This window comes from Lathamus discolor, chromosome 3, assembly GCF_037157495.1.
Source record: "Lathamus discolor isolate bLatDis1 chromosome 3, bLatDis1.hap1, whole genome shotgun sequence".
Taxonomy (NCBI): Eukaryota; Metazoa; Chordata; class Aves; order Psittaciformes; family Psittacidae; genus Lathamus; species Lathamus discolor.
Window position 1 is genome coordinate 141,733,231 of NC_088886.1, and position 14,146 is coordinate 141,747,376.

General features: G+C 40.5%; 1 long non-coding RNA gene across 1 annotated transcript in view; it reads right to left on the minus strand.

Annotated features, from left to right (window-relative positions):
- LOC136011304 (uncharacterized) overlaps positions 1-11,920 on the minus strand; it is a 68,296-nt gene extending 56,376 nt beyond the window's left edge. The window contains exon 1 of the long non-coding RNA XR_010611321.1: positions 11,845-11,920. This is a non-coding gene — a long non-coding RNA (uncharacterized LOC136011304). The remainder of the gene's footprint in view (positions 1-11,844) is intronic.
- Positions 11,921-14,146: the final 2,226 nt, after the last annotated feature.

Genomic DNA, 14,146 nt, shown 5'->3' on the forward strand with positions numbered 1-14,146 from the left:
TAAGAGAGACGGTGCATTATCCTAATGTCAAAACATTAGGAAAGGGATTAAAAGGGTGAATTTTCTTAACAAAATTGTTATAATGGAAATTTTGTGGAAATGTATGCACATTTTCTCAGCTTGGCTCACATCTTGGTGGGTCTGAAGGGAACCAGAGTACGTACCCCAAGACACAGCTGGAAACATTGCCAAGATCATGAAAAATAAAAGTGAGAAGCATACGTGTTGGAAAGGTTTTGGTTTGCAAAACAAGCCACAAGATGTAATTCAGTCAACAGTAACAAACTATAGCTGCATTCTCAGACAACCCAGGTGAAAGATTCCCTCCGGGTTCTCTATGATGCTTTTCCCCAGGTCATATATCCTTCACTGCTTAGAAGAAATAACATTTGCTAATGAAGCATGCAAGCTCATACGTAACATTAGCTGCTTCCCTGTGGAAGGCACAAGAGCTCCTGAGAAACCACTGTGAGAAGTGTTAGTAAAACAGAGGGCCCAATTTCAAGCCTTTACATCCCGAATCCTGCATCTGGCTTTCCAACTCATTTAATTTAAAAAAATAGTTCTACCAGAACCTGGCTCTCAGCACTGGATGATTTATTCAGTTCAGCTTAAGCTTCTGGGCCGCAAAGCTCTATGCTGGTCCAATCCATAGCTTATCTGGATTCAGTTCTTACACCACTGAGAGCACTGGGCAGACCTAAGGGATTTCTTTTCTCCACCCTTTTGTTTATAAGCTAGGGTAATACTGCTATTTCCCCACAGGAAATACCACATGCAAATGCTGTACACCAACCTGAATTTCCTCTGGAAGAGATGGGGTAGAAATAGGAATCAAAAACAAATTAACCCACCTTACAGCATAATTGTCAGAAGCCCAGGCATTACTGAGGTGACCTAAGCCACAGTCTCAGCTGTGATTTTAATGTTGGTGGTCATGAGATGGCAAGACCTTCCCTGCACTGACATCCCTTGCTTTCCCTTGGCAGGCAGAAGAAAGGAGGAATAAGGACAGGGAGCAATTCCCAGGAAAGGGGACATTCTTTCTGGGGCATAGTGCCTCACAAGTCCACCCATAATGCAGAGAGGTGGTCCTCAGACCTGGCTACAGCTGCCAATGATGACTTTTGTCACATTGATCTTGCCCTACAAAATTCTCCACTAAATGCTTACTTCATTTTTTACACCATGTAAGTGTGCAAGAGGACCCATTTTTAAACTCAACCAGTTTCTGCCTTTATGTACTACAAGAAACATGGCCACAAGACTGTTCTTGCCCACTAGTCTCAAGGCTTTTCAATGTGCAAGGCAACAGAGCTAAGTTAGATCCTCTGCAATAGCAACTAATGAGCTGATCAGTTGTACAACTATTTACTGCTATTGAAAAGAAGGACTGTCACTATGGCAACAGCAGCATTTACCAGGTTTGATTTCTCCAAGACACAGAGCATCTCCTGGGAAGTGCACACAGTGGACTGACAAGCTATCAGAGCTTTTCACAGGGTCTCCTAGGAAATATTTCCCCTTGTTTTCCACTGCAGAAAGTTCTGATGCGTGACTGTCATTGTTTTGATTGACTTCATGAACCCCCCGCCTCCATGACTCCTCAAAAGAGGGAGGGGCAGGGAAAGTTGTAACTAGATGATCTTAAGATCCTTTCCAACCCTAACCACTTTATAAAGTTAGTAGGGAAATCTTTACTGTCTAGAGTAATAGAGCCATAACACGACTTGCGGCATTAAGTGCCAAGCAAAAGCAGTTTGTATCACTATTCAGGGCTCGGGTCCACTGTTCTAACTTCAACTCAGTTTCCTTCCAGCTCACATCACCCCTCAGGGCTCAGGATACCAGCCCAAGACACTGCACACTTCTAAGGGCTGAAACTCTTGTTTTTACTGAAAATCAAAGCTCCATTTTATTATGCAACACCAGAGAAAGCTCTTCCAATGCAACAAATGGACCAAAAGAGGTAGCAGAGTCAAAATAAATGCCAATTTTTTTTATGTAGAAATATGTTTTTTACATGACAAATGATGCAGACTGATGGGAGAGGGCCTGCCAGAAAAGCAATTCTCTCCCTATCTGCATGTTTCCTTCTCCTTGTGCTGAATATAACATAAGGAGCCTGTGGATGCAAAGCTGACCATATTAGGTTACCGACCAGGCAAATCTAATCCCAAAAAATTAGTTATTAGATCAGCTAGCTGTCTGAACCTCCCCAAGGACACATTTGTTTCTGATGCACGGCATTGGAACATAGCAGGGGAGCAGCCCAAGCTTATATTGAATAGAGTCTAGCAAAGTCACATCCTAATGTCTACCCACAGGCATCTGCGGTTGCAGATATACCTTAGGTCACCGACATTGCTTGAAACTCACACTGACCAGTAATGATAACCCTGAGACATTTCACCATATTACAGTTGCAGCAGCTTTGAGAACAGAATCACTGACTTTGAAACTATGCTCTGGAGTAGTTCAGTACCAAAAGTCTATAGCTATTCCTCCAAAACAAGCAGGCACTTTCTATGTGCAGAAAGCAAACTGACAGCATGGGAGCCAGGAGAACTTCAATATTTCTTTCTAAAGGTACTTAAACACAATTTCTATTTTAGTATTATGACATTATAACACTTTGTCACAAACAGAAAAATGCATGCAGCCACATCTATATGTTTGCCTACAAGTCTCCCATTTGAAGCCCACAGGAACTTGGTTACATGTCTCTTAAGAAAACTATTTTCCAAGAGTACTAGGATATAAATGAAGAATAAACTAGTTCTTCCCAGGGTACTTAGGATCATCACATTTGAAAGCAGTCAATAGTAAATTGAAGAGAGTAAAGATTCAGACTTCATCCCCTTTAGCTCTGCTCCAATAACAATTTTACTGAGGATGGAGAACAGAAGAAACATTTTTCTCCTCTTAAATACGGAAAAAGAGTCACTTCTGTGTCTTAAAAGCATGCCTTTAAAATCCTTTAATTTTTTATCTTTTCCTAGAACCCCAACAGTAGTTCAAGTATGGCAGCAGGGAAAGCTCCGTGCTTGCTGTCAGCTCCTAACACATACTTGTGATTTATACCACTGACTGAGACCAAACCAGACATTAAGATCTCTGGGGCACTAACACAGGCATGGTTCTGTTTATGACTTCTGAAGGAATACCTGCTTGCCCAATTTGCCTACATCATAGGGTAATATTATAGCATGCTGTAGACTCTTCTTGCAGCTTGCTGCTGTTTTCATGGTGAGGAAAAGAAAGAAGGGACAGCTCCAGGGTTCCCTTCTACCTTCAGAGCATTCTGCGAGCCCTGTCAAGGTTTGGACAGGAGCCCAGCAGCAGCCTGCTTACAGCTAAAGGGGGGAAGTGGGTGCTTGGGTGGCCAAAGGGATCAAAAAAGAGCAGACAGAAGCATGGGATGCAGGAAGGGAAACATCTGGAGGACCACAGGCCATTTGGAAAGTGCAAAGTAGAAACCACTGGGTTGCAGGACACAGGAAGAAGGAGGTCTGTAGCAGCAGAGCCAAATGCAGGCTCTTCAACATGCCAAGAGATAAGTGCTAATCATCACAGATACAGCCAAATCCTAAAGAGCAAGATATAGATGTCTCTGAGAGTACGGGTAAATGAAGATATTTCAAAGTCATAATGCCAGAGGCTAGACACTAGTGGCCTAGACTCACATCATTTGGGCTGACATACTGCATGGTGGGGATATAAATCCCAGGTACAATTTCAAAAGTTAGCAACATTGCTCTGGAGGCACTTCTTATATCACAATAGATGAGACTATTTCATCCTCCAGGACATTGTAACACTACACAGCACTGATCTGACACAAGAACATTTTGTCAATTTGTGTCTCTTCTTGTTCTTTAAAACAAGAATTCTGCTGCACCATACCCGACTCAATTTTTCCCAGCACATTTTTCTTTCTCTTTAAACCTGAGGTGTCTTTAAGTGAAAAGCACCTCACCATCAGTATCACTTCGGGGATTTTTTACAATACTTTCTCTGCAAGCGTGTCAGTCCCCATTTGTCTCCCACTGGGCTAAGTGGATGTGCCTTCCCAAATTGGCCCCAAGGCCTAGCCACAACCTTGCTTCTCTTCCTGCTTCTGACAGCTCCAGTTAAAAAGTGGTTTCATTTTAAGAAAATGGAAAATACCAGGAAAGACAAACAGCCTTTATAATATCTGCTCTACAGACTCCCATGGTCTTCTGTGCTGTACAGAAGCACTCCTGCTCCGAGTTTGCTCAATAACCATGTTAGCAAGCATCTACCTCTGCTAGTCAATTCTTGGAAGCAGGGTAAACAGCCTCAGGACTTGCACGCTTTGCCTAGCCTTCAACTCTGCAGTTGTGACAGGATGGGGAAAACAAAGTTTGGTTTTTGTTGGGGTTTGGTTGGGGGTTTTTTGGATAAATCTGATTAATTCAGCCAAACAAGCCAAGGGATGATGAGGTTTAGGAAGCAAAGTATTGTTCCTTTGGCAACAGATTGTTGAAGTTACCAAGTTTCCTCTAGAAATTGTGTAAAGAGGAATTCACTACATAATGTAAATATAAATAGATAGAAACCATTTCCAGCTCAGGAGGTTGCTTGGTCTGAAAAACAGTACAGGAGAGCACTCAAAGATATATCATTACCCTTCCCTAAGCATTCACTTAGGCCTCTGCTGGAGTCAGAATACAGGACTAGAGGTACCCTAAATAGTGACATTATTAATCAGGGCCTGGCACAATACATCTGAAGCCACTCAGTGACATCAGCCTGAACTTATCCACCTGAAAAGTCCTGGAGCATAGACAAACCTGGTGTCACTTCACCAGCCAAGATCAGTGATGAGCTTACAGAAGCTGATGCTCTCACAGAAATCTTCCGATATCATTTTATCTTAAGAGCTTAGTGACCCCATGTCTGAAGAATTTAAGTGAAGCCCCATGAATCACCCTTCCATATTACTAATAACCACTTTAGACCCAAGGCTGCTGGGCTATATAGGTAAAGGCCCAGAGTGAACCAGAGGAAGCCTGACAGCCTCATCGTAAGAGCTGAAGCACATCAAGAAGCACACAGTTTCTCCAAAAACAAAGGAAATTATTTGACTGATGTCCTTGGGTGAAACCCACAAGGACAAACCAAGCAAAGACGCTTCCCCTTAAAAGTTCTGCAAGCTTATGGAGGTTATTGCCTCAAAGGGGATAGGGCTTTTTATAGGAGGCTAGGTGAACCACATTTGGGGATTACACAAATATGGTGGAGTCTTCTGGTGAAGGACTCTGGAGTCTACACAGGAGAAAATACAAGTAAGCGAGTTATGAGAAAAGCTTCAGAAAGGAATTGGTATCTTATTCGACATCGTAGAAAACAGCCTCAAGTTGCTCAGGGATCAGGAGAGCTTATTTTTGTTCTTTTCAGTAGGAAAATTCTAGCAGAAAACACAGCCTGAATTTTTAACTGGAAAAACAGTCAAAGTGGAAAGAGTAAATAAAATAATTAAGTGTCACAGCCTGACTGAAACCACTGGAGATATGAAGACGCTTGTTTTGTAGAAGCACAATTATACACTTCGATCAAGGTTTTCAGAGTTATTTACCCCAAACCCCTTCTTTACATGCAATCAAATAATTAAATCTCGGTACTCAATGCACAACGCAAGTGCCTTACAGTTTTCTGTGTGCATAATTATTTATAGACAAAAGTGACAACTGTGTGTATAAATTCAATGTTTCAGCATTAAGTTTAATATCAGCAGGCAGGAAATTAATTAGTTAATGGGCATGCAGAGCTTTACTTAAAGGGCAAAAGCATTAATTACTATTTCTTCTATTTTAAAAGGCTCTAATAGACAGATTCCTCCCAAAGTATAGCTAAAGATTTCAGTTCAGGTATTGTTTTATACAATCAAAATTCAGGCTCAAAATTAGCCATCAGCCAAGGAACTGGTAATGGTTATTATTTAGCCATCAGCCAAGGAACTGGTAATGGTTATTATTCCTAGTGAGTTTAGGGCTCTCCCCTGCTGCCCTTGGGGAGTAAATCTAATACTCTTGAGTAACTTACAAAAGGCATTAGTAATTCTTGCACTGCAGTTATCAGTAAATGCACCAATTTACATAATTCAGTGGCCATTTCCAAAGCAAGTCTCCTTACAGTGTCCCTGAGCATTCCATGAGCTTTCATTCACACAGTTTCATGCACACTACAGAGTTATTTTTTTTTTTCATTTTAGCAATTTACAGGATTGACCAAGTTCAGAGGAAGATTAGCCTAAAAAAAAAAACTTAGCTTCAGGTAGAGATAGAGCACAAAGGTCAGCATCAAAGCTTCAGACAGGTCATGGACTAACAATAAAGGAGTTGCACTGTATCCAATTTCAGTTCTATGGAGTCTATGCACTATTTCACCCAGGCAGTACGTGCTTAGCAAAAGCCATTTTTTGTATGGGAAACCTTCATAAAAGCCACACGTATAAGAAATTGTCTGGTGAATTCTACTGTTCTATGGTGACAGTCCAAGGCCAACAAGAAGAAACGGTGGTCTTTACAGATAGGCACAAACAGGAAACCCTCCCATGAGGGGTAATATCTTCACATCACTTCAGGCAAAACCAGAGCTGCTGGCATTATCATTTTGGAGATACTTAGAATTACATTGTGTCTATCCTGTTTTCTGGTATCCCCAGCAACCAGCAACTTCGCACACTAAGCCTCAGCAGCTTTAGTCAGTAGCAGATCTATGCTTGTCACCCTACACCATATCTTATAGCTAACACTGCCAAAGCCTCCAGGCTCTGAAGCTTCCACAAAACAGGTCCAATCCCACCAAACAGGAGCTCTCATGCTGCAAAGACCACACGCAGCATGAGCTGATGTCCTTAGACTGATATCCCAAAGACAGAGCTCTCCCCATCATGCCTCTGTTCCCTGCCCTTTGTTAAGGTCACTGTTACTGCAAGGCAGTTCTTAAAGAGGAGCCTCTGAGATATACCACCCCCTGCCAAGCAATGAGCTGTATTTGGGAATAGCCCAGATGACCCCTACTAGGGAATTTAAGCTCCCACTCTGTCCCCAGCTGACTGTTTTACAAGATGATGATGCCCATTTCCAGAGCCATTGAAAACATTCTTTACACTACATGCGGCTATGGCATGCCCACAGCATTCAAAGGGGGAATGTATAACAGTACTGCTGGCTATTCAGCTGCCAGGGAAAAAAAACTATTCCCACCAGCAGAGCAAGAAAGGAGTTGTTCAAGACAAGCTCTTATTATCCGCATTTCACACCACCACCAGCCTTCCTTGTACATATATGTAAACTGAAAGCTTTTTCTCCTTTAGAGGCAATTAAGTATTCCCTGCATCATTTCCTATGCAAGAGACTAGTAAGGTGTATAAACATAACTACTGATTCATCCCTGCTAAAGACTTCACCATTGTCACCTAATTATTGTTTGTACTAATTAAAACACTGTGTGCAGATAGAGTCAACACTGTGACACTACATCAAAGGCATCTAAGCACTTCACCATATTGCTAAAATATGCAGGCATGTTTTTCATCATCAGAACATTTCCTTTCTAATTTAGAACTGAATTAGGCACCACTGCAAGTTTGTGACTCAAAGATAACTGAAAGACTTTTCCTGGCTTCTTGTGTTTTCAATTTGCAAGTGCTGCAAGAGGTTTAATTGTAGCTGTAATTCTCTGTGCCGCACCAGAAGTCCCCAAGAGGCCAGCCACAGTGCCAGTTTCTCAGAAGTAAGCCATTACACTTGCTTGCTATAAAGATCAGGATGCAGAATAAATGTGAAATACAATGTAATTAAGAACTCTTTCACCAAGAGCCATTTCCTTCGGGACATTATTCAGAAAGTCTGAATGTTTTGATGAAAGCCAATGAAGACCAATCCCCTCGGCCAGATAGCAAGGGCTACCTCTCATGATGATTACTTCCTTCAAAATTAAGAATGCTCATCAGTTGTCTACTCACTATAGATTAGGCTGAAATAGAACATTGACTAAGTTACTTAATGTTGAGTCACACTGTTTAGTTCACAACAGACAAGTACCTGAATTCTCCATGGGCTAGGTCAGAATAAGAAAAGCCGAATTGGCCAATGGATTATGTTCTGAAAAACCTATTTCTCATACTGATGACTAAAAAATAATTCAAGATTCTGTTGATTTGTTGTTTGGGGCTTGAGGTTATAAAAGAGTAACGCCAGATGAGAAATACGAGGTACTGGAAGGCCTAAAACTGGGAAGAGTAATGGTGGCATGATATTTTAAAAGAAAATGAAAGTTTTCCAGGACACATTAACCTGTTCTTACCTTTCTTCACCCTAAGTTTCACAGCTCAGCAGAGCAGAGCTCTCTGACAGGTCACTCCGTGATCTTTGCCTGACAGGGTATGCATCCATAATATAGCACCTTCCTATAAGGGGCAAGAAATGTGTAACAGTTCATCAGCACAAGGGCTCTAACAGCTTGCAGGCAACAGTAACCTTTGCTCCCAGCACCCTGGAAAGGAAGCCTCCCACAGCAAGGACAACAGTTCAGGATAGCAACAATCCTATGCAACAATGCTGCACCGGGGATTTCTCAAAGAATAAAGAACTGACATTTCCTAACAGCAAAGCAATGAAGATGACATGGGTGTTTACACTGTGCCAGCCAGACCTGCAGGCTTCACTTCTCCTTAGAATGGTCTGAATGCTTGCAGAAATACACACCACCTCAATGATGGTTTTTAAGTGCGCACTAAGGACAGTTTAGATCGGTGAATTTAGCAAAGTTGGATTTAACAATTGAGATTTGACCATACTTGAGCAGAACTTTTGCTCAAACTGCCATGACTCTTTGGGGACACACAGTTAAACCTATCAGTCACAAGAAATTCATACAGGGCAGCCATCACTGGAACATCATTTTGTCACAACTCGAGATGATCGATGCATTGTAACAGGGACTACAGTTAAGCTGAGAGCTAGCACATGACTTGGACTTGAGATACTCTTGCAGCTTATGTCTTTGCATTGTTTGGCGAAGCCTCATGGGCCACCACTGATAAATGAGCATAAAGTATGACTTGCATATGAAGTGAACTTAATGAGGAGCATTAAAATCCCTTAATGCGCTTTTACCTACACTGGAAAGAATAAAAAACTTCTCTCCTTCGGTTGTGAAAAAGCCTGAAGAACATCAGATGGACAAATCTACAGAGATGGCATGTATCATTAGAGAATAAAGGAGACAAGTTAACAGGCTGATTCTTTGTTTATTAGGAGACCTACACCAGGCAAGAAATTCAGTACAAGTTTCCTGCAGCTCTAGAAGAATTTCAGTGACTGATTAATATATATACACACACACACCCCTGCGCTTCTGAAGGAGAGGCACTCACCCGGGTATAGTTCAGGCAATGAATGATAACTGAACAGAGCACTTTTTGCTGCAGTCACTTTTCAAGTTTACTGAACAATTCTGGGTAGAAAAACCAGAAAAGTGAGACCATATTAAAGCAAATCCTTGTCAGAGGGAAAGAAAACAGCTAAAACATTTCTTAAAGGCATAGTCAATTCAGCACATGTTCAGAATTCACATTTGAGATTCAAGGAAAATAAAGACATAGGTTTTTTTTTCCATGCAGGAGAATTTCTTGTTTATAAACCAAGAGAAAAATAATTACTTTCAGCAAGTTAAAACTAACCCTTCCAGAAAAAGGGTCCTTCACCCAAAGACCATCACTCACACAGCAGTGTTTGTTAGAAACCAAAATAACATATTATTCATATCAAGTCCTTGCATTGTCAGCCTCATCCCTCCAACATTTTTCCTATTTTGCTTAGCATTTTGCTGAGATGCAGCATAAGGATAAAGTTTTCTATGATTTACTTCTTGAAGCTATTTGATACATACCAGGTTAAAAGCAGCCCTACTACATACACATAAAAAATAGCTTTATTTCACCTTATTAATTTCACATTGTCCTTCCTCTTTGAAGAGAGCCCCCTCCCCACTGGGTAATATGCTTTATTTATCACCACCTGGAGAGAACTCCATAACAGGACTTGGCTGTATATTGCAGCACCCCACTAACATACTACCTTTCATCTATTAAACACCTGAATTTTCAACCTGAAGGATGCCCAGTAAATTTCACTAAACTAGTACTTGGATATAAGGTTTTGGCTCCTCATACTACACATACCTAAACAAAATCCTCTGGCCTCTTGTCGTGGTTTAAACAAAATTAACATGCTGATAAAACAAAAGGTTTATTTAGCTACAATTCATATATACACTGACAAACAAAAGCATCATGTAGCATATAAGGGGGGGGGGGGGGAATCAAGTAACAAGACAAAACATGAAATTCCTGTATCATACAATAGACATTCTATCAGTAATTACATAATTTTCACCAGTTGAGTTCTACCTTCATTTTTCAAAAGTTGTTTGCTATATTCTCTGCTTGTCATGCCCTATAAAACTTGACCTGGTTTAAGTCTTACAGCTACCACTCTGAAACTAGAATGTGTCTCAGTCTACTAAGTTCAATGGACACAGGTAAAAACTCAGTTCATTTGTCAGTCTCCGGCTCAGAGTTCATCCTGTATCTTCCAACATCTTATCACTCACAAGCAAAGGTTTCAAATCACAATTGAAGTACAAATCTAACAATTAAAACAAGGTACAACGAAGAGGTAAGTAAGGTTTACATCACTGGATCACACTACTTCTGCAGTTCCCATCACAAGCCCCAGGTAAAATAAATCTTTAGCACAAGTTTTGAAACTGTTTATTTTCCATTTTGAGAGAATAAGAGAATGTGGGAAGGCAAGAACTTCCTATGACATTCCTGGTACATGTTTCATAAATTGACAGTTTGATACATTGCCTTTATTAAAAGACATATCCAAGAGAATGCTTTCTTCCAGGAACACTGGTGTACCACCCTAATAGGAGGATCTGAAAGAGAATGCTGGATAGTAACTCACAGTGTGAGCTTTATCCAAAAACCTATCTCCTACAAAGATGCACTTTGCTGAGGCTCAGAACTACCCCAATGAATCTTGGTATAAATGTTCTTACTGGAGTAAGTTTTGTTATTCCAGGGACAGCCTAGGGATCCCTTGAGTCACTGCAGGTTTTAGTCACTATTTTGGAGCTATGCAGAGAGGCAGACAGTAATCTAACAAGAAAATGCTTATGTTATGTAGATGATGAAGAAGACCTGGAGACAAATAGATTTTAGTTACAAGATCTGTTCTATATTAAGAAACAAACTACACACACTGCTTGAAAGCTTTGCCACATCTACCTTTCAGGATTGCCTAGAGCTCCGTTACAGGCATCAACACTCTCTGTGAGGGAGGATTAACCCCCAGTATGCGCAATCCAAAGCGAATGAGGCTCCAAAACAGGTACTACAGCCAACTGATTAGGGCAGCTTCTGTAGGAATGACTGCTTTTATGAAGGAAAAAAATTGTCTCTCCAATATTCAGTAGGTTAGAATGTACACATGCATGTGTAGAGTTCTGCTAATTATTCTTTTAGCACTAGATAAGAGCTCCCAAACAAAGCCTTTAAAGAGTTTGCAAAATCTGGCATCTAATCTTCCTCAGAATTAAAGATGAGTTATCTGTAGTTCACTCCCATTGCCTAACCATCATTCAGGAACACTGGACAAACAGATTATGCATGCCTCCAGAAATCCATACCTACTAGGAGCATTCAGACTTACAATGTGCTTAAGTATCTAAACCACAGCCGCATACCACTTTTAGTTAACACTGTACATATCCCTACCCCAGAAGATCCTGTAAAGCACTTACCTTCCACCAGACCTAGTCCAAAGTACACTTTCTTCCCCCAAAGACTCATGAGAAACAGCAGCAAATCTTTTACAAGACAAAACACAGTGTCTCCCTTCAGATTTTATCTTCTTTATACTGGCTCATTAAGCTAAGGACTCATCTTCACCTGGAGCAGATGGGTCAGGTCTCACTTTGCAGGTGAGAGCAATAAGGTAATCTGCAAGACCAAGCCACACAAACAATAGGAAGTAGACAATGTAACATTGATAAAATAAGAGTATTTTTACAGAACTAAGGATAAAGTGCATTGGAAGGTGACCTTAGGAGAAAAGGACTTCTTCAGCCAGTGTTTATACTTGTAGCATTTAAGATGTATGAGTTATAGATAGGCCTTTCATAAGAGGTATAGTATTGAACTAAAGGGAAAGAAGTTCCCGGACCAGCTGACCTCTCAAAAACTGACACAAAAAAGCTTTGAATTTTCTTCAGGAAAGATGGTCTTTGGACAAAATTATCAGCTAAATCAGAGCAATATGACAATACTGGCTGATCATCTGGAATTTACAGGCTCAATAAGGATAGCTGGATGACAGAGGACAGGTTGGGTGATCTGATGGTACTTTTGTCCTTAAAGCCCAGGCATGAAAGAAAAGAGACAAAGCAGTGCATTCACTGCAACTCACCTGTGTAAATCCTTATTCTCCAGGTTAGCTGCATGCTTTCTTTTTTAGGTGCCTCAAATGTATTTTGTAGAAGAAATATTTTGGGTGTCCTTCTGAGTCTACTACAGACCACACAAATATTTCAATAGGCTTTCCTGAGCCTTAGTCCTAAATAAACCATGAGGATTTCCAAGCTGTCTTTTATTTCACCTTTCCTGGGAATCAAAACCCCTCTGAAAATGATTCAGAGCTTTTCTAGGACCCTGCAACCTCGAAGAGCTCAATGCAACAACGGGATCTAAAATTAAGGTTCAAGTTCTCCACCTGTTAGAGTAGCAGTGGGTCTTTTTCTTAATATCCACCAAGATGTTTTCTTTCTTATTTATGAGTTTGTCTATATGTCTAGAATAACCCAAGCATTTTCATATTAGATTGAGCTTGGTTTTGGCTAAGACCGATCTCCATATGTTATGCACAAATGATCTCACCATAGCGATAGAACGCTAACCCTCCCCCAAAATATCCTTACAAATCTTTAAGCTCAACCCATCCAACTCTCTTTTTCATTCAGATTTCCCTTTAAGTTTTGCTTGTGCTTACAGAGAAGATTTCCCCTATCTCTTTCCCTCAGCTTCCTGCTCCTTTCTGTTATGATTACCTAATAGAGTAGTTACATATTTCATATTTGTCTCTTAGCGAGAATTAATTGTTTTATGTTCCACATGCAGTATTTTCTTTGATTAATTAAAACATATGCACAGGAAGCTATACAGTAATTTTACTGCTGTTTTCTACTAAGTAGCTTTTGGCGTTCTGAATATTATCTGGCAAATGTGCAGTTCAGTTAAAAACTACAAAAACAGAATTGAAAATTAATATAAGCTAGCTAAAGTTGTAGCAAAGCTAACACCAGTGCCATCAGTTACAGGGAAAGTCATGACACACTACGCATTACTCAAGGAATTTGGCTTTTTTTTAGCTGCAGAATTAAAATACAGTGCATCAGTTTGATGACATAATAGCAATAAATCAGATTGCCCACAGGTTGCCTGAGTTGATGTAGATAATTTAGCATTCAATAGATAAATTTAAATTCTGTGTGTATTCTTATTCTAGGTGCAGCAGGTCAAACCATAAATAACAGACCTCAGTGTACCTAAGTCTTACAGTATTTGAAATACAGCTGAAGACCAAAATCTTTCAGCCTGACTCTGCTTCTAGGAAAAAAATCATAGAGCTTAGTCTGTCATATTTCACATGCTGATAATTATGAACACTTTGTTCTACATGGGCAAACAAATATCATTTTCCTGTTGGATGTAGATAGGCCACACATTCATCACCTTTAAACTTGCCTACTGCAGTGCCCTCAGCTGTAAATAAAACAGCTTAGAGCAGGCATTTTAAGCATGCCTAAAAAACCCCTGTGCTCCAATAGCAGCTTGTGCTTCCTTTCCCATGCTTCTGTGCCTTGAAAAGGAAATACTTTCAACAAATGTGTTATTAATCCTCTGCTTAGTCTTGATTGCTCAAAGTCTACATGGAGTCACTCTCACTTCTGGCTCCATAGACCAGCTTTCTGGAGCCAGCCTTCCTCCAGAGCTGTTATTTCTGATCACTGCCGCTCTGCTATGCCTTGAAACTTACCTCTGGATAAG